This window comes from Rhineura floridana, chromosome 4, assembly GCF_030035675.1.
Source record: "Rhineura floridana isolate rRhiFlo1 chromosome 4, rRhiFlo1.hap2, whole genome shotgun sequence".
Lineage (NCBI taxonomy): Eukaryota > Metazoa > Chordata > Lepidosauria > Squamata > Rhineuridae > Rhineura > Rhineura floridana.
The window spans coordinates 95,114,810-95,139,227 of record NC_084483.1 but is presented as its reverse complement, the minus strand read 5'-3'; the positions used below and the strand labels follow the sequence as shown (position 1 = coordinate 95,139,227).

Sequence of the window (24,418 nt, the reverse complement as noted above, 5' to 3'; positions counted from 1 at the left end):
TTCAATTGCTTATTTTTTCCTGCAGAATTATTATGAAATGTGTCTTCTGCAACCACCCAGAGGACTAGAAAGGGCAATTGGTTAATGTAAGAGAACTAACAAGCAGGGCTGCTGTACATTTCACAGACATTTTGATGTGGTCTCTTAAGACCAGTGATGGCTTAATGAGCAGCACATTTTACTGTACATCTTCTGACTCCAATCCATAACTGTGGTGCTCCAGGGAAGGTTCTTGGCAGTTCATGAATAATAGGAACTGAACTCCCTTCTTAGATATAAAGATGCACTAACATTTCAGAATGAGGTAATGCACTGGAGAAGCTGCCATTAAGATATATTAAAATGTTCATAACAACAAGGTTATGCCATTGAACTACTCTGCTGACATAGTGCTAAGGTAAGCATCTAAGGACTGGTGTATTTCACATGTGAACCATACAAGGGTTTGGCCCATTCTGCTCTGAGTACCAAATAATTCCCTTTTAGAAAGAAGAATGTGCCACAATCATATCACACAGCCCTGGGAACAGTTATATGTCCAGATCCTTGTCTGGCTCATGGGAATATAGTGAAGCATTTAATTAAATCACATATGCAAAGTTCCAAGATCTTTGAAGGCAGATTTGCTATTTATGTACAAGCCATTATAATTCATACATACTACACATTTTACTGAAGGCAGAACATATTAAATGAGTTCATGGCCATAAAACATAATCTGCCATAAAGAGTTTATTATATGAGCTCCCATGGTAACATCAGAGGCTGCTGCAAATGAGTGTAACCTTGACAGAGAAATAACTTCCTCTTCACAAACTGTCAGCAGCCAACCCTCTTGGCTTGGAGAGGAAAGCTGTTTTCAAAGACTTCCCTAGAATATGAGCAACATAGAACAAGTTAAAACAGGTAGTTCAAACATTGCTTCAGTTGTTTAAATTAACAAGGTTGTATATTTCTGGTAATGAAGATACTTACCACAGTGCCGAGAACTACAAGCAATGTTTCTTTAGGATAAGAACATTATACAGCCACGAGAGTGGCTATATACTATAGCCAGTGTGGATTTTCCACAGTCCGCAATATTAAATTGAAAATACCCCCATGCCATTCTGATGATTCCCATAAGCTCATTTCAAAACAAAACCTCACAAAACTTACAGTCCTGAACTCAGAAACGCTTGCTTAACAACCCTCTCAATTTTCATGGTGATACACAAAACAGTCAGAGAGAATCAAGAGTTTAAAGTCTAAAAAGAGAGGGAAAAAACCCAGGGCCCTTTTAGACTTTTTTCTGTGAGAGTTCTCATAATCTGTTGAAATTCATTAAAAATCATCCATGTTCACAGAGTACCTGTAATCCTAATACTGACCTTGCCCCATACTCTGACCTTCATCTTCTGCAGTTTAAAACTTTAAAAAATGCCTGGCTGATTTTTAATTAATTTAAGAAATTTTGCATTGAATGCAATGATAATGCGGGGCATGCTCAGTCAGAACCTACTGTCAGTGTTCTAAAAGCCTCACAGCTGCTGGGCTTGGCTAATCAGGGGGCCACACCCACACCAGACTTTGATTTCATGTGAGACAGTCATGGCTTCCCTCAGAGAATCCTGGGAAGTGTGGTTTGTGAAGGGTGCTGAGAGGAGACTCCTATTCCACCGAGAGAGCTCCAGTGGCCAGACTGGTTTAACAGTCAGCCACTCTGATTGAAGGTCTATGAGGAGAACAGGGCATCTCCTAGCAACTCTCAGCACCCTTCACTAACTACACTTCCCAGGGTTCTTTGAGAGAAGCCATGACTGTCCAAAGTGAAATAAAGGCTTGGTGTGGATGTGGCCAGGAACAGCTTTGGTCTAAATTTGGGTGGGAGGCTACATGTGACTGCTGTAGAATAAAAAGGTGAGGGAAACGCTGAAAAGCAATGATACTGTTCACAATGTTTTCCTTTTGGAAATGAAAGGGTTTTCCCCTCTACCCAGTGCCCACCCACCCAATCTCCTCCCCTCCCCCTCCAATCCCCTGGGTCAGTGTTGGATTAGAACCTGGGAGACCAGGGTTCAAATCCCCACACAGCCATGAAGCTGACTGGGTGACCTTGGGCCAGTCACTGCCTCTCAGCCTCAGAGGAAGGCAATGGTAGAACTACCTCTAAATACCGTTTACCATGAAAACCCTATTCAAAGGGTCGTCATAAGTTTGGTCGACTTGAAGGCAGTCCATTTCCATTTTCAAACATGATTGCACAGAAATAAATCCCATTGAACTCAAAAAGTATGCAAATGACCAAACTAGGGTTGCCAGGCCCAGCCTCCAAGAGGTCTTCTGTATCTTTAAAAGTTGTGCAGGGGAAAGGGAGAATTTCACCTTGTGGTTTTTCCTATTACAGTGTTGCAGGAAAACCTGTACTTGGCTGAATTTTCTCTTCTCTTAAAGATACAGAATCATTCTTAGGCTCTGAGCCTGCAACCCTAGATCAAACCCACTCTCCCTTCTCCCTCCTATCCCCTCCCTCTTGCCCCTTCCCTCCCCCTTCCTTTGCCCCTCCCTCCCCATCCCCTTCCAATCCCCTCCTCCCCATGGTCAGTTTTACCTATCTTAAGCATGATTGCATGGAAGTAAATACCATTGAACTCTATAAGCATGCAAATGATCAAACCTGCCCTCCTCTCCCCCTTCCTTTGCCCCCCTCCAATATACTCCTTCCCCCCCTTTTCCCCCATGGTCAGTTTTTCCTCTCCTAACCATGATTGCATAGGAGTAAATCCCATTGAAATCAATAAGCATGCAAATAATCAGATCTGCTTTTCCCCTCTTTCCCCTCTCCTCTCCCTTCCTCCTCCCCCCTCTTCCTTCTTCCTCCTCCCCTGGCCGCTCCTTCCCTCCCCCCTGGTCAGTTTTACCTATCCTAAGCATGATTGCACGGGAGTAAATCTCACTGAACTCAATAAACATGCAAATGATCAAAGCTGTCCTTCTCCCCTCTCCCTCCTGCCTGCTCCCATCCCATTCCTCCCCTCTGCCTTTCCTCCTCTCCCTCCTCCTCTCCCTCCACCTCCCCTCCCCATCCCCTGTGGTCAGTTTCACCTATCCTAAGCATGATTGCAGGGGAATAAATCCCATTGAATAAGCATGCAAATGATTGATCCATTCTCAGCAAGCTTGCACAGGATCCCATTTCTTACCTCCCAGAATAAAAAGCAGGGAAATTCTCTAATAGGCAAAAAACTTTGCAGTTTAAGAACGTACCTATAGCCAACAGATATTTCTATCAAACTTTAAAAAGCAGGGAAATTGGGCAGCTATAGTAAATGCACCAGGGGAGCAGGAGACCTGACCTCCTCTCGAGATATTGTGCTACCCTACAAATTTGTCAAAATGCCGACACAATTTGGGTTGGTCTTTCACAGTCCAATCCACTTGCTGTGTAGCTTGGAAGAATTTGGTAACATGTGCCTCTGAGCCTTTTATTTGATTTACATCCCGCCCTTCCTCCCAGCAGTAGCCCAGGGCGGCAAACAGAAATGATAAAAACACTTTGAAACATCATAAAAGACCTTAAAATACATTAAAACAAAACAACGTTAAAAACATTTTTAAAAAGCTTTAAAAACATCTTTAAAAAAAGGGTTAAAAGCATTATTAAAGAATAAATATGAAAAGCAATTCTAACACAGATGCAGACTGGGATAGGTCTCAACTTAAAAGGCTTGTTAAAAAAGGAAAAGTCTTCAAAAGGTGCCAAAATGTTAGGAGAGAGCAAAAGGAAAACATTGTGAACAGTATCATTGCTTTTCAATGTTTCCCCCACCTTTTTATTCTACAGCAGGCACATGTAGCCTCCCACCCAAATTTAGACCAAAGCTGTCCCTGGCCACATCCACACCAAGCCTTTATTTCACTTTGGACAGTCATGGCTTCTCTCAAAGAATGTTGGGAAGTGTAGTTAGTGAAAGGTGCTGAGAGTTGCTAGGAGACGTCTTGTTCCCCTCACAGACCTTCAATCAGAGTGGCTGACTGTTAACCCAGTCTGGCCACTGGAGCTCTGTCAGCACCCTTCACAAACTACACTTCCCAGGATTCTCTGAGGGAAGCCATGACTGAAATCAAAGTCTGGTGTGGGTGTGGCCCCCTGATTAGCCAAGCCCAGCAGCTGTGAGGCTTTTAGAACACTGACAGTTGGTTCTTACTGAGCATGCCCCGCATTATCATTGCATTCAACGCAAAATTTCTTAAATTAATTAAAAATCAGCCAGGCATTTTTTAACATTTTAAACTGCAGAAGATGAAGGTCAGAGTATGGGGCAAGGTCAGTATTAGGATTACAGGTACTCTGTGAACATGGATGATTTTTAATGAATTTCAACAGATTATGAGAACTCTCAGAGAAAAAAGTCCAAAAGGGCTGTGGGGGTTTTCTCTCTCATTTTAGACTTTGAACTCTTGATTCTCTCTGACTGTTTTATGTATCGCCATGAAAATTGAGAGGGTTGTTAAGCAAGCGTTTCCGAGTTCAGGACTGTAAATTTGGTAAGGTTTTATTTTGAAGTTAGTTTATGGGAAGCATCAGAATGGCATGGGGATATTTTCAATTTAATATTGCAGAATGTGAAAAATCCATGCTGGCTATAGTATACAGCCACTCTTGTGGCTGTATAATAAAGTCTGATCTGCTGTCATGGAGTCCAGTGCAGATAATTTCAGTTTTATACAGATTGCTTCAATAATATCTCCTTCATAAGGAAGCAGCAGAAGGAATATGTTTTCCCCAGGAAACAAATGGCAATAATTTTATTTCAGCTGGGGGTTTAGTATGATTCAGCTCACATAAATTTTAACACTGCATCCCACTACTTCAGTGATTGCTTATTTATTGTTTTATTGTTTGTATTTTATTGTTTTAACTTAAGTAAACAGTTCTGGAATCATTGGATCAAGAGTCGTACATAAAGTTTGCAAACCAACAAATGGATTAAACTTAAACACCCATTAATCACAATGATATGAAGCTACCTGTATCAGACAGATTAAAAAATGAAATGGATAAATCAAGGACAGAAGCACACACACAAACACCATGCCACACATAAAACAAAATGGGAAACGGCCTCTCTGCTGTCATTCCACATGGGAAGAGAGATGGAACACAAAAAAATAGCACATGTATAAATATTTGTTGAAGAAGCTAACCTTGGGCACAATGGCTTTTCCACCCCTCAAGATCCAGCCAATTATTTATCTCATATTCAAGCTGGTATTCCAAGTAAATTTAAGAATTGTATTAAATTTTGAGACCCATTTGGAAAGAAGAGGTGGGGGAGGGGGATGCTGGTAGACCTCCACAGAGAAAAAACATCAACACACGACTGCTCTAGTCTCAACTGTGTAATTAGGAGGGGGTCATGGCTCAGTGGTAGAAAGCAAGCTTTGCATACAGAAACATGCCTTGCATGTCACACAAAGTCCTGTGTGACATTTCCCTGAACTTTTTAATGGAAAGCAGTAGCTGGACAGTTCATTTAGAGGTGGAGCTCAACCTTTTCATAGCCAGCTACTTTTTCCTCTCTAGTTTTGGTCCCTTGAAGGGAAAAAAGATACCGTTCCCTCATGGGAGGAAAAGCATTCAGAGTTAAAACCATACAGCACTAGTTTCTCATCTGCTTTTTCTCTACTCTTGAAAGTCTATTGTGGCTGAGAGTGCTTCTTATACTTAAACCCTGACTGAATTTAATTTAATAAGCAAAGATATGATTGGGACATTCCCCCCCCCCGATTCATATCTCCTCTGTTCACAGCGTGCCACAATAAAATACAGAAGTCTCCAATTTACAAAGGTTTCCCATTTTGTTCAAACTGGGAAACTATGGCTAAGAGCTTTGGAACAAGTCAGGATCTTAAACCATGCTTTGACCTGTGTTTAAGATTACAGCTTGTTTCGAACTTGGTAACCATAGTTTTCTGAGTTGGGTAAACTGGGAAACTAAGGTTAACGGGGGGATGTTTGCTGTTCATTATAAGAAAGGGGAGAAGGGAGTTGTGTGCACAAGCACAAGGCTCAATCATATTTTGGTTTATTAATCCAACATAAGATAGTCTGAGCATAGCCATTCAGTTTCACACTGAATTACTGCAATGTGCTGTACCTAGTCTCCTCTTTAAAAACATGCTGAAACTTCATCTAGTGCAAAATGCCACAGCTAGACAGATTATTGGCTGAAGTTGGCCAATTGGCGCATATTACACCAGTTTTGTTTACCCTTCACCAGTTTCCTGTTCCTATCTGGATTCAATTGAGGGTGCAGGTCCCCAAAGTCTAGGGACTTGGATATCTTAAGTACCACATCATTCTATATGTGTCTGCATAAAAACACTATGTTCAACATATAGTACTGTTGTGCTCAGGTTCTGCTTTTTGGCTTCATGGAGGCATCTCGTTGCCCACTGTGAGAACAGTCTGCATCTGTGTTAGAACTGCTTGTTAATACATTTTTTTAAAAATAATGTTTTTAACCCTTTTTTACAAGATGTTTTTAAAGCTTTTTTAAAAAATGTTTTTAACATTGTCTCGTTTTAATGTATTTTAAGGTCTGTTTTTATCATGTTTTAAAGTGTTTTTAGAGCATCTGTTTGCTGCCCTGGGCTCCTGCTGGGAGGAAAGGTGGGATATTAATCAAATAATAAATAAATAAATAAACACGATGGTGGATAGATGGGTCATTGGCCTGATCCAGCAGACTCTTCTTATGTTCCCTGGCTGAGGACCTCCATGCTCAATGTGTGGGTGTTGGGATGGGGCTAGTTGGAACATTACGATGTCAGGGTGGGATTAGATGTGTGGTCCTACAGCCCCTTCAGTGTGGAGCCCCTTTCATGCAAGGAATGCAGAGATGGGCAATGTTTTCCAGCCCAAGGTCTAAATTCAAAAGTAGACAGAGCAACAAATGTGGCTTTTAGCCTTGTACAGTAAGATACATGCCAGCCACACAAATGTCAGTGGTTTTTACACTCAGAGAGGCAAGCAAGAGGCTTCATCACAGTTCAAGGACACATTCCAGCCAGGTAAAAGCACTTGGAGATGGCATGGAACAGAGCCAGTGATGGGTGTGGCCCAGGGAGAGTCACAAGGGCTGGATAAAGACTCGAGAGTCTCATTCGGTCCCTGGGCCTGAGGTTCCCACCCCTGTAGTGATGCACAAATGAAGGGAACTAGTGTAATAGAATGATGCAGAGCACCAAAAACTGCAATTCTAGCCAGAGGGCTCCCCCCTTCCCCAAATAAATGGAATGCATATTTTGAGGAGGGGTTGATTACATTCTTGCTTTCTTATAATTATATCAGTTTCAAAGGAAAGGTCTTGAATTGCCAGTTCTATGGAAACAGTAGGAAGAGGACATGAAGGAGTGGGGGAAAATCCCACCATGTTGACAGACCCTCGACTTCCAGCTCAACATAAAGAAGATGGTGTTGGAATGATAGGGGAAAGCAGCATGACAGGAGATAAGAGGTGACTTTGTAGAAGTGCGTCAAGAGTCCTCCAGCTTATTTCCACTTTTCACTGCATTAAAGGGGAAAAAAATGGTGTTCAACTGAGTCGACCGGCAAAACAAGGCAGGAAACAAATGCACACATACGCACCCCAAAACACCACCCACACATTAAAACAGAAACTCACACCCCTGCCCCACACACCCCGTGATGTAGTTGTTATGAGGAAACAGTTCTGCTTTGCAAGCTGCGAAAGGGAACAACACAGTCTGGAATTGTGTGTGCATTTAAAATTTGAATCAATTCAGCTGTGCCGTTTCCAAACTATTTCCAACATTGACACTGCAGTCTATTGTAAAGGACAGTTTTCAAGAACATGGATTAAACAAAGCAACGGACCAAAGGCTAGATTTTTCACCCGATGCAAATTAGTGCAGCTCTACTGACTTCAATGGAGATTTGCGGAATAACACCTGAGGACCTGGCTGGCTCTGACTTGTGGCGATAAACAAATAAATAAATAAGCAAGCAAGCAAGTAAGCACAAGACAGATGTTTCTAAGTACAACAGTTGCAGGCAGGGTACTACTTCTAGCTACACACCAGCTACAGAAAAGGGAAGCAGCATTTCCTGGCTTACTCAGTTCAGCATTATCTGGAGAGAAGCCTTCTCTCGATATGAGGCCCGTGTTTGTTTGCCTGTTTATTATTTTCATAACACCCTTCAATCATATTCCCAGGTGGTTTACAAAAAGAATACAACAATGAACATGTAAATTCCTGCACTGAGCAGGGGGTTAGACTCAATGGCCTTATAGGCCCCTTCCAACTCTAAATATAAAAATCCATAATAAATTAAAAGCCACAAAATCATTAAAGAAGCAGGATTAAAGGTGAATCAGAAAAACTCAGGAAAATAAAAAAGGACTCTGCCCAGAGTCAAAAGGGCAATTAGGTATGTACTAGGTGGATCTCTCTAGGAAGAGTATTCCACAATGGGGTGCCACCAGGTTAGAGTACTGGATTGGGGCTGTACTGTACATTACAGTTGTCTAATCTGGAAGTGGATTACTGGAGCCAGGCTGTGTCAGAGTTGTTGACAGCTCAATTTAAAATACATTCAGTGTTAATGGTGAGCATTTGGAAAAAGCTTGTCTGTTTTCTAAGACATAATGGAGGAACATGTATGCTACTGGTGCCACATGTATCTGCATTATTCTTTTGCACATACCCCTAAGAACTGTATTCGGTTTTGCCCACACACTCTGCACCCATCCCACAGCACCAGGTGTGGCAGAGAGCTGCCTGGAAATCCAGCTACTCCATACTCACAATAAAGATATCTAGAAGAAGAAGGGGTGTTCTTAGATATGGATGGGGGGCAGCAACCACATAAAATGTATGCAAGAAAAATCAAGAGAATTGATTGAATCCAAATAGAGGAGGTATTGCCTGAATGTAAGGCAGCTTATGGATGGTCTCGTCAGGCCAGCTCCAAGACTTAGGGCAGCCTTTCCCAACCAGTGTGCCTCCAGATGTTGTTGGACAACAACTCCCATCAGCCTCAGCCAGCATTGCCAATGGTCAGGAAAGATGGGAATTGTGGTCCAACAACATCTGGAGGCACACTGGTTAGGAAAGGCTGACTTAGGGTATCTTGGAGAAGCCTTCTCTGGTAGGCTGTCTTCATTGGTGGGCACACCTGGTGGCAGACAGCAGTGCTTTGAGCAGCATCAGGTCACATAATGCCCCAACGTAGTGTTGCTCCAGAGCATGGTGGAAAGTTACAATGGGAGCTAGACCCAACCAGCCAGTGCTCATAAGATCACTAGAAAAAGTCTACAAGGTATGTCAAGTTAGGCAACCATGGTGAGCCCTGCTGGGTAGCGTCAGCAGAAGCCCAAGGGTACCAAATGCTATCACTGGACCTGGTTGTGTATTTCACAGCAATCAATGAGAGTTTCATCAAAGAGGAGGGAAGGACACATCCCCCCAAGTCTGTTCCATCCTGGTTTCATAGGGGTCAGAGCTGAAGTTTCTCCCATCCTGTATCCATGCAATTTTTAAAGGGAAACATTTCATTTGAAAAAAGGTAAACATACTTCTGAGATGGTCCAAGGGCTGCTGATTGCTTTTTTAAAAACAAAACAAAACATAATAATGGTGGTGGCTCCCCAACTGTGGAATGCTGTTCCCAGAGAGATGCACCTAGCACCATTGCTATCAGTCTTTAGGCACTAGGTGATGATGTTTTTTATTCACCCAGGCATTTTGCTCCTAATTGGCGTTCATCTTTTAGTTGGGTGGGGTAGGATGTGTCCTTGTTATGTTCTTGCAGGATGAGCACTATCAATAATGTTCTTTAAACTTTTGATATATTTTCAATTTGCTATTGTATGCTTACAATTTTTTAAGTCACTTTGAGACAAAACATTTGTAGTAAGTGACAACTAAATATAACCACCACCACCACATAGAGGAGTGGCTAGCAGTTGAGGCTCCTGTTGTTATTCAAGTTGAAAAGAATGGCGCAATTCCCCTTGGGAGTGATGGGACTTGATGATGTGCCACTACTCTCAGAGAGATTGTACAAAAAAGAAATATGGCTGCCCCCATGGATCCATGGGGACAGCCATGTGTTTATCCATACAAGCTGGTTGGTCCACTAGTGCTCTCAGGGAAGGACTTTGGGGTAGAAGTCCTGGACCCCACTCAGCAGAAAAAGTAAGTTGGCTGGCTTAGCGTATTAAGTAAAGTAATGAACATGACTGTCAAAATACAGGACTCTTTAAAACCATTAAAACCAGAGGTTAAAATTACCTAGTGCACCATTGACTGACAGAGGGAAAGACACACAGTGAAAATTCAAGATAAGGAGGTAATTCAAAGAACAGCAACCAAAAAAAGGAAATGATTCAAGTTTGATAGATGTGCAGAAAAATGGATAAAGACATTGTCACACAACCTTGTAGATCACAGTTATCAACCTGGAAGTCAGACATGAGTATTTCTGTTATAAGAACTGTTCTTTATAACTGGCTGCTCCATAAACCTGTGTTATCAACAGCTTCTGACAAATCTAGAGGGCTCTCTGTCTTATTTTGATACACCTTTTTGGCTAGCTCGCTTTATCATACAAAGATTAGCACATGAACAGTGTAGTTTAGTGCAGGGCCAAAAGTATTCAGGTCAGACTTTTATCCCCTTTTCCCCCTTTTTTTGGCTTTTGAAGGGGAGGGGGGAGTTGAATCAAAAACAGTGGATCGAATTGGCAAGTGTCAGAGCAAGCGGGAACAAAAAAAAGGGCAGATCAGAATACATGTGGATCAGAACTAGGCAGCAAACCCCATTCCTACCCTCACTCCAAGGTTCTTAGATTTACTCCCTCTCAAAGATTAATACATCTCTCCCCTCCCTCTCAAAAGCCAAAAAAAAAAAAAAAGGACAAAAGTCTGGGCTGAATATGAGGGAGAATATCTGCTAAATTGGACTTAGTACCAGATTTTTTTTAATGATGAGATGGCCAAGGATATGTCCCCTTGTTAAAAAATATGGGAGGAGGGGAGTTTTGCCATTTGGTAGCCCTCATCAACCCAGCAGTGTTCCTTTTGCCTTTTGTAATTGGGGACATAATGCTCAGTGGAAATGATGCTACTATGTCATCATGTGGCAACATTCGCATTTTTACAAGGGGGGAATATGCCTGTTCCTATGTGAGTTTTGTAGTAACGTGCCCATCTGAAACATACAGCATTTATTTATTTATTTCAATTTATGAATTGCTTTCTATGGAATATTGCAGTGTACAATCTAAAACAAACAGTGTATCATTAAAACAGTAAACAAAAACATAACCTAAAACCAATAAAACAGCAGTATTAAAAAACACATAAAAGCAAATAAAAAAGAAATTCAAAGGATTCAAACATGGAAAACAGGGTCCAGTCTTACAGTTCAGGGAAATGCATTTAGGCTTGTTGATTTCAATAGGTCTACTCTTGTGAAAACCTCAACCGGCTGCAACCCAACATTTCTAACTATGAGCTATGCCCAATGCTAGTTCCACTCAGAGGAGACCCACTGAAGTCAAAGGCAGCAAAACAAGCACTTGTAGTGCAGGTGAGTTTGCTTTGTTCATTTTGCTCTAATTTTGCTCTGTACTAATGTATTAAGTCTGGATTATTTCTTTGTTATATTGAATTTATGCTTGGTTCGTAGATTTGTTTTTTAGTCTTATTCAAATTTATTGATATGTTGTATAACACACTGGCTTTTTTTCTAAATTACATTCTTTAAAAAAATCTACTGTTTGTTGTGAGCCACTTTGGGTATAGTTCACTACAGAAAAGCAGCATATAAATAAAGTAAAGTTAATCAGATTCTAGGATGGTCCTTCACCATGGCTGAAATATTAAATAAACTTACTTTCATTCCAATGCGCTTATTTCCAAATAGTAATGTAATAAATTCAGTTTCTGAAGAAAGGTTAAATGTTGTGGCACCCTTAGTGGCAAATACCAATTACAAGACTATGTGTTAGTTCATATATGCAAGTTGGCCACATTTTTCACCATGTGCTACCTCCTAACTATTCCCCTGAGAACATGATCTCATAGTGTTCTTAAATGTGTGATCTAGCAGAGAACCATTGCTGTATTCTGATCTAATTTTCATGACTCAGATTGCTTTTTAAAAAGCGATTATAATTGCAGGGATTGCCAGTGCTGACTCCAGGTTTTGGAGGACATTTGAGCAAGGTGCTCTCAGTGGCTTGCTCTCAGTGGAATCCCTTCCTCCTTTCCATAGTCACTACTGCCCACTTGCTTGCCACCCTCTCTCTGGGTTCAACCTACACAGCCGAGAGAGAGAGAGAGAGAGAGAGAGAGAGAGAGCACAACATGTATGGGGGATGCTGTTCAATATTCTCACTCTTGTTACTGTTTGGTGACTGGATAGGAAAGTGACCACAAGGAGGATGCAATTCTGTCAGCGATTTGGGCTCACAAGGGGAGGGACAGACATATTCATGTTAAAGTAAGTCAGGTCCAGTCAAGAAAGTCAGGTTGTTATTGTTAACAAGGCAGGATGAGATAAGTCAGGTTTGTCAGTCAAGTAGGTCAGGTCAAAGTCAATCAGGTTGATGTAAGTCTAGATATATCAAGTTAAGGTAACTCCATTCACTACTGGCTTGGTCATGGCAGGTTCCAGTGAATAGTTATCAGTACCATGGATAGCTCCAAGTATGCTCTCCTAGCAGAGTTTAGAAAGGAGGAGTCTCAGCAGAGTCAGCTGAAGCCTTAAAAAGTCTGGCAGGGTTTAACTTTAGAGAAGAGCTACAACCCTTGAAGAGTTCTCTTCACTCCTTAAAGAGGCCCTGAGCTGATTCTGCAGTTTCATGCCACTGCATGGGTTTGAGCAGGAAAAGCTACAGGGAAGTCATCAGCAGAAGCCTAGGAGGATGGAACAGCCATGTCCTCAGTCTAGAAGTGTGCCGAAGGGGGTACCGAGAGCTACCTCCTGAGTGGGGTGACCAGTGATTCATCCATATCTGAATCCTCCTCAAGGCTGGGACCTGGATACAGGAGACATGACAGAGGCTCTGGAGCAGCAGCAGTGGTTCCCTGCAGTGGACTGGGCTTCAGAAGGAACTATGCCAGTCCCAATGCCAACCCCGAGAATCAAAACACAGTGTATCTGGATAGTGGTGATTAATTGCTGGTTTACACATTATAATTTCTGTATCTGTAATGGCTAAGAGGGATCATGTGGAGCAGGGTGGTGGTAGTAATGGGAACAAGTACTTTGCTCACATGGACACATTGGTAAATGAGCAATTTAATGTTTATATATTAGGGATGAAGGAATATTTGATATTTCTCAGGGAGCTATATTACTGTACGTATTTTACAGCCATCTCAGGGATACATCTATTCTTCCACTAAACTAAAATCAAGCATATAACCTTTAGTTAGTAATGCTTTATTATTTCAAAATAAAGCTAAAGAGGACTATTCACAAACTAGAATGATTGCATCTTCATTAAATCTCCAAACACTAGAGCTTCAAATCTATGCACACTCACCAGGGGGCAAGCCCCATTGAAATAACTAAGGCTACTGAGTAAACATGTATTGACAGCTATTTGAGTGAAATTGCAAGGAAAACGTTTTTAAAAACAATGTTTTACCAAAATTTTAGACTCCAAAGTTTTGAAATGAAAATATAATATCTGTTTTGCAATACAGAAGTATTAAAAAGCAAGGAGTAGATGTAGATTGCACCTGTAGCTTTAAATCTTTGTCTTTAAATCTGTTCTCATGTATGGCACAACAATTTCTTACTTTTCACCCCAAGACCTACTTTAGTATCTCTAGCTGAGCCAGAACAGAATGACAATCACAAGAGAACTCCGTACTTTGTTCATTACTGCCCAGATGAACTAATTGACTCTGTTCCAGGTAGCAGATGCATTTCATCTCTCCCAAAAGTAAGAGGCAATGAATCTGACCTTCATAGCATTGACACAATTGGATGACAAGTCTGAAGGTAATCAAATGCCTAACAGTGTCACTGAGGTCACTGCTGTTGTTTTAGCAAGTTTGGAGATGAACTTATCATGGGGAATGGATGAAGTCTCCTACAAGCCTGCTAACACAACAGTTACTTCAATGGCATTTTGGTTGCTATAATTTATTGTGCTATGAGATCCTGCCTTGATCTTCTGTTCAGAAGCAAATTGTAAGTTCTTCTCATTCAGTAGGCTACATAATAAAAAGTCAAAACATACATTGCCAGCTGCTTGTCAAGTAGGAACTAACACAGTATCATATGTTAAAAGAAAATCCTGGCAGTATTAATGATTGGAGAGTACTTCTGTCATTATTTTTTACCAACATAGACATGAGCATAGTTTGTGTTCACCTTTTTGACAACTAACCTTTATTGAGAAGTTTCGCTCCTGAGGATGCCATTTGGGGACAAGTCCTACTAGACTGAAAGAAAGGCCTACTTTTAAATAAATTTTTGTAGCTCCAGGAAGTCCTACCTGAGTGATTACTTTCTACCTACAAGTCAAAGAATCTATGAAAGTTATACTGTTTGTAGCCATCAGCTTGAGCAGCACGTCACAAACACAAGATTTTCTATAAAAAAAAGCATTTCAGCTACTACAGAGCTTTCAGGTTAAGTATAAGACACATGCTTTTCACCTAATCTAATTTAGGATATAATCCTAAACCAGGGCTGGAATGTGCTCCTCCAGGGCTTCTCTATCTGGCTACACCCCTAACTCTCCCCAGGCCACACCCCTAACTGGCCCTGCTTCATACCCCAAGTGTTTATGCCTGGCTGGGGGAAAGGGGGTGTGGCCTGGGGACAGTCCAACTCTGACAATGCCTCTTACTTGTCTGGATGGAGAAGAGAGAAAGAGAGAAAGAGCATGTCAACTAGCTTGGTGTACAATGGTAAAATGTACATCCATTGCTCTCTCCATTTTTGCTTCTGGCCCCAACCATCACCAGCATGCATCCCATGGAAGGTTGCCCAGAAGGGAATATGGTCCTTGGAGTGAAAAATGTCCCTCACCCCAATCCTAAACCCTTGATGCCACAATTGGTTCAGACTTGTTAGAGGTCGCTGGAGCACTGTTAAATTACAGCTTGTGGGATTGGTTTCAGCTGTTGCAGCCTGAGCATGTAGACAGGATGCTTGTGGCAGTGAGACCAATTAAATGCCCTCCTGATCCCTGCCCATCATGGTTGGAAAAAGTTAGTAGGATGGGATTGACTGGATGGGTCTAGGGAGTGGTTAATGCCTCACGATGGGAGGGAGTTATGCTCACTGACTTGAAAGAGGTGGTGGTATGACCCCTTGAAGAGGTCCTCCCTGGATCCAGAGGCTTTAGAAAACTACCATCTAGTCTCTAATATTCCCTTCCTGCACAAGGTGATCAAGAGGGTGGTTGGCCAGCCAGCTGCAGGCCTGTCTGGTTTCTGGCCTGCTTTTGACACTGAAACATCCTTGGCGACCCTGACTGATTACCTTTATCAGAAAAGAGACAGGGGCAAAGTGACCCTGTTAGTTCTCCTTGACCTCTCAGAGGCTTTTGACACCATGGACCATGGAGTATTGCCCCTGCAGGGCCGCTACCAGAAAGTAGTACTAGATATTGTTGCTTGGCTCCATGGCTTTTGGGTTGTGGGATCCCACAAAGGTCCATTCAGTCTCCTGTGCCATTTTACATCTGTATGAAACCATCGGGAGCTTTCATTCAGGAATGTGGAGCACAGTGTCATCAGTGTGCTGATGACACACAGCTCTATCTCTCCATTCTATTTGAATCAGGAAGGGCTGTGAAGGTGTTGGACCAGTGTCTGCAGGCAGTGATGGGCTGGATAGGGGCCAATAAACTGAGGCTCAACCCTGATAAGACAGAAGTGTTGTGGGTGCTTGGTTCCTACGTCCGGGAATTAGCTGTACAACATGTTCTGTGAGGGGTTGTACTCCCCCTGAAGGAACAGGTTTGTTGTCTGGGAGTACTCCTGGATTCTAAACTTGTCACTAAAGTACCAAGTGGCTTCTGTGACTAGGAGTGCTTATGCCCAGCTGAGGCTGATTCACCAGCTATGGCTGTTCCTGGATGCAGATAGCCTGGCCTCAGTTGTCCACATTCTGTTGATTTTCTGTCTGGACTATTGTAATGTACTGTATGTGGTGTTGCCCTTAAAGACTGTCCAGAGGCTGCAGCTAGTGCAGAATGTGGCTGCAAGGCTGGTAAATGGGGCAGCCTGATGGGGCCATGTGTCACCAGTCCTGAAAACTCTGAACTGGCTGCCAGTGAGCTACTGGCCTCAATTCAAGTTGTAGGTTTTAGCATATAAAGCCCCAAATGGCTTGGGACCCAAGAATACAAAACAACTCCTTCCACAGTATCAACCATCTTGGATCCTAAGATAGGCAGGTGAAGCCTTGTTAATGGTGACAGCACTGGGGGCTGCCAGGCTAGCGGTGACCCATGACAGGGCCTTTTCAGTGGTGGCTCCCATTTGTGGAATTCCCTCCCCAGTGAGGTAGCTGTGTCTCCATCACTATTGACTTTAAGGAGGAATTGGAAAACAGTCCTGTTTCCCAGGTATTGTGATCATTGAAGGGGAATGTTCCTGGCAACTTGGAGATCACCAAATGATAGAAGTTTTAATTACAATTTTGTTTTTAGAATGTTTTTCTTTTTGTTGTTAAGATGTTTTGTTAATGTGTGTGCCGCCCTGGGCTCCTTGGGAAGGAAGGACGGCATATAAATTCAATGAATAAACCCACTGAAGTCTACTTCCAGTGTTACTTGTCAGTAAGTGGTCTACTAATGGAACTTCAGAAGTGTCAGAGACATTTCCATGTATGGTTCTTGGTTAAGTGCCTATGGCAACTATGCCCCTTTTTAAGTTATTCAGACTCAATTTCTGACAGCCATATTTGGAGTTCTGAGTTGTGTGCCCAATGTAATTTTGTGGCTACAGGCAGGGCAAATTTCTGTAGAGGCCCATGCGTATGTTCATAAGATAAATATTTGGCTGAAGATGATCTTGCCTGCAGGATTGGCCCCACTGACTCTAACTGATGTCTTTAAGACAAGATGGAGAAGGGTATTAAATGAGAAATTACAGAACCTCTTCTCTCTCTACTCGCTCTTGGTTACACCAAGGCTAAATCTACTATCCAACAACAAATGTGGAATATAGAATTACAGAATCATCTAAGTATGGCTGCTATACACTCTGTTTTTAGGGACAATATGAGGGCATTTGTGCCTGCAAGTTACTTGGTAAATCTGATGATCCCTAAATTCAGAAAAGCGTTTCCATTAGCTACATTCAGTCTTTTGCTATCCATGCTTCTGGAAGGAAGATTGAGGAGGGTTCTTTATCAAGAGCAACTCTGCCCTTGTGAGACGGGGAAGTGGACATGTTTTATTGTATTGTTCCTTTTATGTGACATCCGATTCAGTTCTATCATCCCAATCTTACAGAAAATTCCTGGCAGATCTGACAAATTCTGTTTATCATATCTTTTGTCTGATCAGATTTCCTAGGTTACAGTTAAAGTGCCCAGTTTCTGTGTAGCTCCCATCACCTGCTGCAGACTGTTGATAAAATAATATTTAATATTTTAGCAAGGTTTCTATATTGGGGTCTGAGTGTTTTTACACTATAATATTATTCTGTATTTTATGCTGTTTTGGTTTGTATTTTATTTGTGCTGGTCTCTGACAGAAATGCATTCATTCCCTTCCAGCCATGAAGACACGCATTTGGGCAAAGCAGCTTAGAGTTTATTTTTCTATTTTAAAGATATGTCCTAGTCCCATCATGTATCTACCTATTTGACTCTGAAGTTAAGCTAGTGATATATAATAATGGTCTTTATCAGTGATATCACACTTCTTTAAATGATTAAAGCTCTGCACAGCTCAGCAACTCTTATCACAATACTCTACAATGGACAGGAACTATTATAAGGCGAATGCTAAGGGAGGAAATGGTTTATGTAAGTCCACCTAGTACGGAATGATGCGAGAGTTGAGCAGTAGATGTTCAGATTGTGCCTGTAACCAGAGTCTCTGTACACTAATTGTTATATTTGAGCTTTGCTGTGAATTGACTCCTAAATAAGAACATCACAGTGCCATCCAAACATAAGCCCCACTGAGTTCAGTGAGACTTACTCTCAGATAAGTGTGCAAAGGATTGCAGGCTCACTGGGAGATCAGGCTCCTAAATTGCATGGGGAGTCTCCACAAACAGAACAAGGTCCCACTGCAGACGTCTGCCTCCAAATGCCAGTTGCTGGGAATCACAATTGATGAGAGTGCTGTTACACTCAGCTCCTCCTTTTGGCCTTCCCACAGGCTTCTGGATAACCACTGTGAGAACAGGATGCTGGTCCTTTGATCAGATCCAGCAGGGTTGTTATGTTAATTTCAGCTTCCAACCCAAGGAGAGCTTCAGGGATGGCAATAGTGACAAAAGAGAGGGCTTTGGTTAGGGATCATATCCACACTCTTCCTGCTCACACAATTAGTATAGCAAAGGGATTGCCAACCTTTGGGGGCTTGTGGGCCCATTTAGAGGTTGAAGGGATCGACATAGGGAGGGGTTCCAAGAAGGTTCAGCCCATCAACTGATGTCATTTGTGTTTTCCACTTTCAGCCTCCAAAGAAATGGATGAATAAATAAATACAAGTGAAGGGGACAGTTTATATCTATGAAATAGTAAGTGTTAATAAAACAGGATGGTGGATTCAAGTGCCTTTTTTCTTATCCAAGTTGTGGGGATTTGCATGACAGTGCTATGATGCTGAACAGTTTAAGGATGACTTGGGAACTGAATTTGCTGTTAAAACAAAAATCAATTTCTTGTTAGTGAAAATCCAGCCAATTTCCTCCATAATACCTGGCAGCAGCTGAACTTTTGAGGATTTCATCAAATAGCGTCCATGCAATTTTTCTCCTTTCCACAGGTTATTCCATGAAATAAATTTTATCTAGCAGCTGTTAAGAGACCATTCTGGGTTTTGTAGCACTGAGCGTATTCAGAATCTCTCCAGCAGAGAGGCTGGCTCTGAATGATAGGGAAATTGACTTCTTTCCCCTCTGTGACACATACATCTGATTTCTTTTCTTAGCCATGAGTCAGATATGGTGGGTGAGCTTAGAGGAAACAAACCTTGATGAAAATGCCACTTCATAAATATTCCAATTAATTTTTTCTTCTAATTCAAAAAGATATTTCAACTTCCAGGGGGCACAATTTATATATATAACTTCACCCAAGCTTGCTCTGGATCCAAAACGTTTTGGCTTCTGCCTTCATTAGCTGCTAACATACAAATACTGTTACCAAGGTGGCAGTTATAGAGCTTTGAGGATGGAATGCTCAGAGGGGCTTCATTTGCAGAAGCTAAGTAGTGCTGGCACTGTTCTCCACATATATATATATACAGAGAGAGAGGCTGACAACACTAAGGCAGTGATTGCATTCAGATAGCAAAAAATGTGAAGCTTTTAAGAATCAATCAAGCTACCTCAAGACTTGTTCCCAAGTAACCGCCTCATGATCCACAGCACTGACTACTATTTGCAATGATTGCCAGGATTGACCAAAAAGGTTCTAGAGCCTTTAAGGATTGCACAAAAGAAAAAAGTCAAGTAGGATTAACTTCTCCCAATCCTTGCAGCTCTGTGATAGGAAAAGTTTCATGTGGTGTAATTCTGCTTTTAACCAACTCTTAAAGGCAAACGTGTGAAACTCTTAAGGCAAAACAGTGGAACTCTCAAAGGCAAATGAGTACCTTCACCTGGTAATCCTGCCAAAGTAGTAGGGTTGCCAGGTTCAGGGCCTGAGACTGATCCTGTATCTTTAGGAGAAGAGAAAGTCAGCCAAGTGCAGGTGTTCTTGCAACCCTGTAATGGGAAAAACTACAAGGTGGAATTCTCCCTTCCTCCTGCACAACTTTTAAAGATACAGAAGACATCCTGGTTGCCAGGCCCAGCCTCCAAGACAGCCTTTCCCAACCAGTGTGCCTCCAGATGTTGTTGGACCACAACTCCCATCAGCCTCAGCCAGCATTGCCAACGGTCAGGAAACATGGGAATTGTGGTTCAGCAACTTCTGGAGGCACACTAGTTGGGAAAGGCTGCTCCAAGATGTGTTCTGTAGCTTTAAAAGCTGTGCAGGGGGAAGGGAGAATTCCACCTTGTGGTTTCTCCCATTACAATATTGCAAGAACACCTCCACTTGGCTGACTTTCTCTTCTCCTAAAGATACAGGAACAGTCTCACGCCCTGAACCTGGCAACCCTATGCCAAAGGCTTGCATTAATATAGGTGAAGCTCAGTCCTATCACTGGAAAATGGAACAGCATCACCTTCCAGGAAATCATTGCATGCCATCTCTAGCACTTATTTCAAGAGTTCATAGTAGGGTTGCCTGACTCAGGGCCTGAGAATGATTCTGTATCTTTAAGAGAAGAGAAAATTCAGCCAAGTGCAGATTTTCTTGCAACATTGTAATGGGAAAAACCACAAGGTGGAATTCTCCCTTCCCAAGAGGTGTTCTGTATCTTTAAAAGTTGTGCAGGGGGAAGGGAGAATTCCACCTAGTGGTTTTTCCCATTACAGTGTTGCAAGAAAGCCTCCACTTGGCTGAATTTTCTCTTCTCTTAAAGATACAGAATCATTCTCAGGCCCTGAGCCTGGCAACCCTAGTTCGTAGGATTGCATGTAAGAGGCAGAGAGATCATATTCAAGGAATCCAGGAAGTCTCTTCTTTCTTTTAATAGCTGTGCAGAAAAGAGAATTTGGCAAGTACATGTTTTTCACATCACAATGTTGCAATTATGAGAAAAACTTTATGTAGAGAAATTATCTCTTCCATACAACTGTTAAAGGAATAGCAGCCCTGCCTGATATTGTAAACTAATACAGAGATAGCAATGGATGAGTCTATCTTCCATTTGTACCTTCCGCAGTTGTACAATACAAAGTATCTAAAATGCTTGTCCAATACCACAACAAGAAGGACAATTCCTATCCCACCCCACTAAAAGTTGAGTATTACCATGTAGACCAGCTTAGTTACTAAGGGCCTGAATGAATAAATATGTCTTAGTCTGATAATGATGGTGCCAGGTGGGTTTTCTTGGAGAGAGCATTCCGCAGATGGGTGGCCACTACTGAAAAGCTCCATTCTCATGTGGCAGCCCTGTGCAGCTCCCTTGGACAGGGGACTTTGATGAAGGCCACAGGGTCTGAGCTATTTCAGATGATCATATGAACAGTTTCCTAATATTATACATTCAGTAACTGTGAGTACTCTGCTCTTCTGCAGGCCACAAGAGGTTTCTGCACATGCTCAACATTTACATTAGCAACTCAGCTCTAAGTCTTTTGTCTCTTGTTCTTTTTCAAAAGAAAGGGATACTAAATAACTGAAGTGGCCATTCTCTTTTGAGCTGTAGGTGTTCTAAAATAAGATATACCTAATATATTTTAGGGAACTGTGATCTTCTATAAGAAGGGAGCCATAATCTTTAACACAAAATCTAAATGGCATAGATGCTATATGCCTATTCATTGAATTTCCCCCCTTTTATATTTATAGCTGTCATTTTCCTGACATCATGTGCTGCAAATCCATGTGGGATGCTTGAAAATAGGTCAGATAAATTATCTTACCTCTTGTATAGGAGAAATCTTGGAATATATTCTTCATATTTGCTTTAGAAATCTTCACTGAAGGATTTAGAAAAACTATCAGAGAACAAGTTCTTTTTATTGATCTGTCTATGCACTTTCTGGTGGCAATCAATATTCTGTAGTGTTTCATATCAGAAAAAAGATCAGGAGCCAGACTATAAAATCATACTCATAAAAAGACAGTTGTTTTTTTTTAAAAAAGTAATATAAGAACATAAGAAGAGGCTGCAGGATCAGGCCTGTGGTCCATCTAACCCAGCATCCTGTTCTCACAGTAGCCAATCATGTGTCCATGAAAAGCCCACAAGCAGGACCTGAGCGCAAGACCACTCTCCCCTCCTGAGGTTTCAGGCAACTGGTATTCAGAAGCATACTATCTCCATGAATTTGTCTAATTCTCTTGTAAAGCCATCCAAGCTGATGGCCATTACTGCCTCTCGTGGGAGCGAATTCCACAGTTTAGGTATGCACTGTGTGAAGAGGTACTTTCTTTTGTCTGTGTTGAATAAACAGTCAAGAGGACTAAGGGCAAATGTATCAAGGAGGAGTAGCCAAAAGAAGAAGAAGTCAGAAACAATTGTTCTGGGTCTACTGAGCAAAGAAGGAAAAAATATAAACAGAAATGGTGACACACATATGTTTTGGACAACCAAGGGAATAGCTAGCAAACACATTGTGATCTGAGAAATGAAAAACACACCCTTTACCAATGGAAGTATATGACTTGGGGGAACAGTATAAGTGCATTCAAACCCAGGGAAGCATTTCTATGTGGGCATGCTCTCCATTGTCAAATACTAGTTAGCTTTATGTACACACTATGAATAGGGGAGAAAATAGGTTTGGATTACGGCTATGCTGTGTATTTGTACAAATCACAAATAACAAACCAAATAGGGCTGATTCAGGACTATTTGTATCTGGTTGAAGCAACTACAAATATTACAGAGTGGATTAGCTAGTCCTAAATTGATTTGTAGAGATTTGAACAGATCTGTAGCTAAAAAAAGACAGAGTATCTCTGAAATGGAGCAATTACAATACTATAAAGGAGAACACCAGGGTGGGGAGAGAGGAAGGAAGGCTAGAATACTATCACCCCACTCACCACTCTCCAATCACAGTGCTTGGAAGAGGTGAAGTCTTAAAATGCAAAACTCTTTTGTAAGCTCTGTCTCTCAGAAATGTTTGGTGGAGTTGGGTGGCATTTGTTCAGCTTGTGTATGTTTTCTGTTCTTTCCCACTCAATCCTAGTCCATCCTTATTTACATAACTTTTTTTAAAAAAATGTTTGTCTATTTAAAAAAATTGATTCTGATTATCAATAATTATAATTAAATCTTGTTGGCATATTTAGCCACAGCTTTCTGAATTCTGTATATGATGATGATGATGTTCCAATTGCTACCCACAACAATAAGAAGCAGCTAGCGTATGTGATTATTCCCTTCTATAAGGGCTACGACGTCACCAAATTTAATTTCCCTGTATGAAAAAAAAAAGCTCTTATGTCATTTTAATTTTAAAACATATTAAATTTTAAAGGTGGCTAGTATGAAAGCCCCTGGAGCTATCTGCCACAACTTAGCAGGTTTACTCCCCTATATAGCAGCTACCATTTCCCCACATTTCATTTTCCTATGTGCATATTATCTCCACAGGCGTGCCAGTCTGTGCCTGCCTGATACTGTTGACTTATGTCTGGTATTGCAAACCTAATTTTTAAAAACCCTCAACTTTTTTCACAGTCTTGAAGGAAAGAACAGAGGAAACACAGGAATATGGCATGACTGAGCACTCACAGTCTTTCTTATTTTTTTTTTTTGTAAAAGCAAGCTTTAAAGGTGGTTAGCATGAAATCTGCTGGAGCCACCCACATGAAATTTGGCAGGGTTTATTTCCTTATAGGAGCTAGCATGTCACCAAATTTCATGTCACGATGTGCATATTACCTCTATGGTGCTGCCAGCCCATGCCTGCCTAATGCTACCCACTCATGCCTAGTATTGCAATTTTTTAAAAAAAACTCATATTTTTCAAAATTTTGAAGAACGGGAAACACAGAAACATGAGAATTGGCATGACTGAGTATAGTACTCACAATCATTAACATTTTTTTTGAAAAAACATTTAAAGGTGGCTAGCATGAAAACTCCTGGAGCTACCCACCTGAAATTTGGCAGGGTTAATTCCCTCTATAGATTCTATGGTGTCATAAAATTTCATTTCCCTGTGTGAAAAAACAAAGCCATTATATCCATCTTAATTTTAAAACATATTAAATTTTAAAGGTGACTAGCGTGAAAACCCCTGGAGCTGTCCACCCACAACTTGGCAGGTTTACTCCCCTAAATAGCAGCCACTGTATCTCTAAATTTTATGTCTCTAGGTAAAAAAAAACACAAGAAAATTATGGCCATTTCCGTTTGTCAGTGTAAATCAGTGGGATTTCCGGAGAGTTGTAATGCCTGGATTGTGATCTGGATCCAAATCAGGTCAGATTGGGTCCAGTCCAGATTGGACCTGATCTGTACCACAAATTGGATCCACATATCAGATTGGGAGGAGTCAATGCACAGCCCTAGTCTGGATTGCATTTTAATATGAACCTACCTCATTTGCAGTTCCTGGAGAAAGACCCGAACCAAAATGGTGTTGGAGGAGAGCTTTGAACATACCATGGACTA

The 24,418-nt window shown here is 41.5% G+C and overlaps 1 long non-coding RNA gene across 1 annotated transcript; it reads right to left on the bottom strand.

Annotated features, from left to right (window-relative positions):
• On the bottom strand, positions 1-24,418 carry LOC133384391 (uncharacterized). The gene is made up of 3 exons (XR_009762546.1): positions 24,345-24,418; positions 23,901-23,961; positions 1-871 (listed from the first exon to the last, which is right to left on the bottom strand). It is a non-coding gene; the product is annotated as an uncharacterized LOC133384391 (long non-coding RNA).